Here is a 6000-nt window from a genome sequence, read left to right as displayed (position 1 = left end):
AACATCTCCATGGCCAGCAATTTGTAGATGTGGCAGTTTGTTTGGGCAGAGGGGTGAGTAGAGGTGTACTTACACCTGCGATCAAATGCCTGACTGAGAGACAATTGCACTGAAGAGGCGCATGACAGTGCAGGTGAAGGAGCAGACGCAGGCAAAGGGGAAGGTGAAGAAGGCACCAAAGCAACCGAAGCACAGGCAGATGGCGGTGTCCTGGCTGGTGGTCTGGACTGTAGCAGCGAAACAGGGGAAGAGTCAGCAGTGGCAATGCCGGGCGCAGGTTCTCCTGCGTTTGCTTTTTCCCACTGAGCCCAGTGCTTTGCTTCCAGGTGACGCCGCATGGGTGAGGTGGTCAAGTTGCTCTTCTCCAAGCCTCTACTCAGTTTGGAGTTACATAGCGCGCACACCGCGCTCAGCTTGTCATCTGCACAAACATTAAAAAACCTCCACACCAAAGAACTGTGTGACCTCAAGGAGGGAGCTTGACGTGACTGGCTGCTTCGGGGGAAAGCTTCGGCCCTGGTGACTCTGGTCTGCCTCCGCTGACTCGTCTGTCCTCTACCTCAGGACATCCCTATGCTTCTTTGCGCCTTTTTTGGTGCTGCGCGGGCCTCCACACCTTCACTACTTTCCCCACTGGACATCACCCTTTGCCCGGTCGGGTCGTTCGCTTCATCGTCCAGCCTCTCCTCTTCCATCTCCTCACTCTGCTACTTCTCCTGCACACTGGGCATGTCAACTGTTTGGCTTAACGGCAATTGGGTCTCCTCATCCTTACTCCTCACGACTTGAGGTTGCTGGTCCACAACAGCCAAATCAATTGGACATGGCGAATGCTCCAGATTTTGTGCATCGCTACAGATATAATCCTCAGGTAGATCCTGGGATTCATCAAGTATTTGAACACTGACTAATTGGGGAAAAGGCCCCGAAAAGAGCTCCTTGGAGTGGGCAATGGTGGGATGACTATGATGGACTAATGATGCAGGTTTGGAGACATGAGTGTCAGACTATTGGCTAGCCTCGAGACCGGAGTGAGTGGATAAATGACTGGAAGCACTCTCCGCCATCCATCGTAACACTTGGTCACGCTGATCAGGCCTTGACAGTTGTGTACCCCGCCCCCTGCCCAACTGTCCTATAAAGCCAGGGATGGTGGATGCGTGCGATACTGGACGTCCCTCTGAAGCACGCGCTGTATCCCCAAACACTTCACTGCAGCTTGAAACCCCAGCAGCATTTCCGCATCCCTGTCCTCTTCGCTTTGCGCTACCCATTGTAATAGCTGTTTAACTTTTTTCAATACAATTTAGCTGTACCAGATAGTTTTTAATTTATCCCACACTAACAGTATACAGCCGTATGCCGGATATAAAATTGTTTTTACAACAATAGAAATAAAGGGCTGCCTTCACTGGAGGCAGACCACACAAATCAGTAGTAGCAAGATAACAGCTATTATACCACACACACAGTATACAGCTGTATACACCATCAGTGGGTATACACACAATGGTGTTGCAGGGCCATTCCGTGGCCCCCCTTCTCTGCTTACGCACGTTTTGCGGGGATTGTGGTCACTGACCGGCACAGTGATGTTTTTTGGTTAGGGACTCATGTGTATCAGAAGACCTGCACGTGGTACATGAGGCAATATGGTTTGGCCAAATTATATACTAACTTCTGACGTTGGTTTTAAATATAGCTGAATAAGCTTTCGTGTCAGCCATGGGTGCGATGTGCAGCCATTTCTGTCTTTTTTGCTTGTGCATATTTTATGTACTCTGTCCCTTTTTTTATTGTGGCTAGCACTCGTGCTGTGTAAGACCCATGTGATCCAAATTAGCAGGAAGCACCTGTGTACATAAGGGGAGGATCTCCTAGTATTCTCCCATTCTACCTGCAGAGGAATGGAGAGAGAGGTAAGAGCTTGTTCACACTTGTGTTGCTTGGCGTCCACTTTTTCCGCCGGTGGCGCCTGCGGGGTCCGGGGGGGCCCTTTAGGGTCTGGTCCTGTGACAACGGGATTGCAGGGCCATTCTGTGGCCCCCTTTCTCTGTTTGCGCACGTTTTGCGGGGATTGTGGTTACTGACTGGCACAGTGATGTTTTTTGGTTAGGGACTCATGTGTATCAGAAGACCTGCACGTGGTACATGAGGCAATATGGTTTGGCCAAATTATATACTAACTTCTGATGTTGGTTTTAAATGTAGCTGAATAAGCTTTCGTGTCAGCCATGGGTGCGATGTGCAGCCATTTCTGTCTTTTTGGTTTGTGCTTACACTGTGTATACACACTGCCTGTCTCACAACAGCTTATCCAGTGTATACACCCTGCCTGTCTCACAGCAGCTTATACAGTGTATACACACTGCCTGGCTCACAAAAGCTTGTAAATCTCTGGGTGTGATGGCACCCAGTCATCCATAGTACACACACGTTATAGCACCCACTCATCCATAGTACACACACGTTATAGCACCCACTCATCCATAGTACACACTTGTGAAAGCACCCAGTCATCCATAGTACACACACGTAATAGCACACACTCATCCATAGTACATACGTGTGATGGCACCCAGTCATTCATAGTACACAAGCGTGATGGCAGAGATACAGTCATCCATAGTACACACGTGTGATAAGCGATAAGAACACGTCAAATCTTTGAGCAGAGAGTGGTGGCTGCGGAGGAGCACGCACTCTCCCATAAACGGGCTATGACACACCGAGACAGGCGGCAGAAAGTTCTGTCAAAATTACGCCTTAATTACTCAGTGTAAACATACCCTAAGACTATGGGGAGGGCTGATTTCTATATAATACTATTGGGGAGGGCTGGCTACTATATAAAAGAGACTATGGGGGAGGGCTGGCTACTATATAAGACACTATTGGGAGGGCTGGCTACTATATAAGAGACTATGGGGGAGGGCTGGCTACTATATAAGAGACTATTGGGAGGGCTGGCTACTATATAAGAGACTATGGGGAGGGCTGGCTACTATATAAGAGACTATGGGGAGGGCTGGCTACTATAGGAGACTATGGGGGAGGGCTGGCTACTATATGAGACTATGGGGGAGGGCTGGCTACTATATGAGACTATTAGGGAGGGCTGGCTACTATATAAGACACTATAGGGGAGGGCTGGCTACTATATAAGACACTATGGGGGAGGGCTGGCTACTATATAAGAGACTATGGGGGAGGGCTGGCTACTATATAAGAGACTATGGAGGAGGGCTGGCTACTATATAAGAGACTATGGGGAGGGCTGGCTACTATATAAGAGACTATGGGGAGGGCTGGCTACTATATAAGAGACTATTGGGGAGCGTTGGCTACTACATGGGACACTACAGGGAGGGCTGGCTACTATATGGGACATTTGGGGGGCAGACTATCCTATGGGTCACCATTGGGCTTGGTCCCGATACATCACTTTGTGCTGCCCCACTACGGGTGTTGCTCCTATTTCCACCCTTGGTAAAAGTCTGTACTTTTGTGTGGTCTTATTGCAGCTACAGTATTACTAGAGATGACCGCTAGATTTGGCTGTATTGTGTAACTAAAGTATGGAAGCTGCACGGCTGAAGTATCTCAAGGGTTATTTGTATGTGGATGTACCAGATTCTTCTGTCCTAGCGCCTCTCTTCTTTCCCCTCTTCTGTTGCACTCTTTCCACCCAACTGCAACGCACCTCACACGCTGGACGGGAAGGGGAGGAGTTCACGAGTTAGTCAGTACCCCGCATGGGTAAGACACGGGACAGAGTCCCTTTACAAACCTCTTTCTTAAAGCATCAAACAAGCTGTGTGATGCACTGTTAAACCCTTCAAGAGAGGACTAGCCAACAGATAACCTCAACCCACACTGAGGACTAGGAGTAACTGCAGTGTGGGACAATATCCACAAAAGAGCCAAAGAGCTAGGAACGGATTCGGGTGGAGCCAAGTTACGTAAAGTTTATGAACTCCATCTCACAGCGTGGGTTTCCTTAGGAAATCCTAACCATTCCGCTCATCCCAGGTAACAAGGTCTGGGGCCTGTGTCACCCATTGGTACGGTTCAGCCAATGCTAGTGGGCATCAGGTGGTGTGAAGACTATAGAAAGGTCAAAACACAGGCACAGGTTGTTTCTTCTTCTTCTTCTTATTCTACAAGTATTCTTCTCAACACTCCAACCTCCCGGCAGAGCACATTACTACTTGGGTTGAGACTCTCACGGCATCCTCCTCTCTACTCTGCTACCTCAGTACAACTTTATCAACTCTACATCCTACTCAGCACTTATCACACAGATCTGGTGGTTCTATGTTCGTGTATTTATTGGGACTCTATTGGGAATCTATCAAGATTCGTTGTTTTACCTGCTGCACATTTACAAGAAGTAACAAAGTCAACGTTATCCACTGAGTCTGTAATTATTCATCACCACCTGCACAGCACTTACACCGCAACCTTGGGACCTCTCCCCTTTCTGTGGGTGTTGGGTCCTACTACTATTCGGGAGGGTCATTATACCACTCTGACAACACTATCCCAAGGGACCCGCCAGGACACTGACCACAGGGGAAAAGGGTACAACCAGCCTTACACTCTAAAAGCAGGCATGCCATCACACCTGTGTGCCCACCTGGCACTGGCAGCACGTGACAAAACCCTAAGGTCCAGCTGTATCTCAGCCATCCACCACAAGGAGTGGTGTCACACTTCCATCTAGCAAGTGACCGGCCGCCCCACCACTACAACACCATCCGGGGGTTACCACAACTTTTCTCTTCTATACACCATGTCAGGCTTTCCATACCTGTCCGCCTGGGAAGTGGTCATGGGCTTCTTCTTCTTCAGCTCAGATTTCAAGTTTGCTCCTTCTTACTCACTCTTTTTCCAGTGTGCAAGAAATTCCTAGGAAGGCCCTCTCTGGAGGAGCTGCGGTGAGGAAGGCCCTCTCTGGAGGAGCTGCGGTGAGGAAGGCCCTCTCTGGAAGAGCTGCGGTGAGGAAGGCCCTCTCTGGAAGAGCTGCGGTGAGGAAGGCCCTCTCTGGAAGAGCTGCGGTGAGGAAGGCCCTCTCTGGAGGAGCTGCGGTGAGGAAGGCCCTCTCTGGAGGAGCTGCGGTGAGGAAGGCCCTCTCTGGAGGAGCTGCGGTGAGGAAGGCCCTCTCTGGAGGAGCTGCGGTGAGGAAGGCCCTCTCTGGAGGAGCTGCGGTGAGGAAGGCCCTCTCTGGAGGAGCTGCGGTGAGGAAGGCCCTCTCTGGAAAGAGGTGTGGTGGTGAGCCTCTACCTTCACAGATGACCAGGTACCTTTCACCCTGGCACATCTCAGAAATACCACTCGAGACATATCGCCACTCCTGCTACGAGGGCCGTATGCCCGCTTTATGGCAATGTCCTTAAAGTTGAGGACGCACCGGGTATAGAGGACTTGACAGCTCAGTTATATGACCTGTCTAGCTGCTTCCGGACATGATATTATTGGGATCCAGCTCCCCTTCTTTTCCCTTTTGGTTTTCTTGCTTGTTGGGGCTCAGGCCCTACTGTACATTGATGCCTTTGAGAACCTTGCCGCAACAGGAGTCTATTCTCGTGACCACAACACGTCACAATGTTAATGGTGCTCATTGTCCACGCCATACCTGCTGCTTTTGTTATATTTGTTTAGAAGTTAATACAATTCTGAATTTAAAAAATAAGCAGGGAGTTCCTGCATCGTCATCATGCTGAGCTCACTTTATAGAGCATGATAGTAGCCAGGTCCTCATTGTTAATGATGGGCTGCCATGGTAGCGTGGTTGCCTGCTATTAACCTCTTCAGTGCCACAGCATTTTACTGTCAGGAGCAGCGCTGTCACTGGGCTGTTTGGGGCCCCCACAGCTTGTTTGCAGGGGTCCCAATCAGTTTGACTGTGGGAGGTAAAATACATACTTCGCAGTGGTACCATCATCTGATAGAGTCTGACTCGGGCTAACTCTATGGGAAGATCGCCAATAATACTGA

The sequence above is a fragment of the Dendropsophus ebraccatus genome, chromosome 12, assembly GCF_027789765.1.
Source record: "Dendropsophus ebraccatus isolate aDenEbr1 chromosome 12, aDenEbr1.pat, whole genome shotgun sequence".
In the NCBI taxonomy this organism is placed as follows: Eukaryota; Metazoa; Chordata; class Amphibia; order Anura; family Hylidae; genus Dendropsophus; species Dendropsophus ebraccatus.
The sequence above is the reverse complement of the archived record's forward strand: the minus strand, read 5'-3'. Positions refer to the sequence as shown.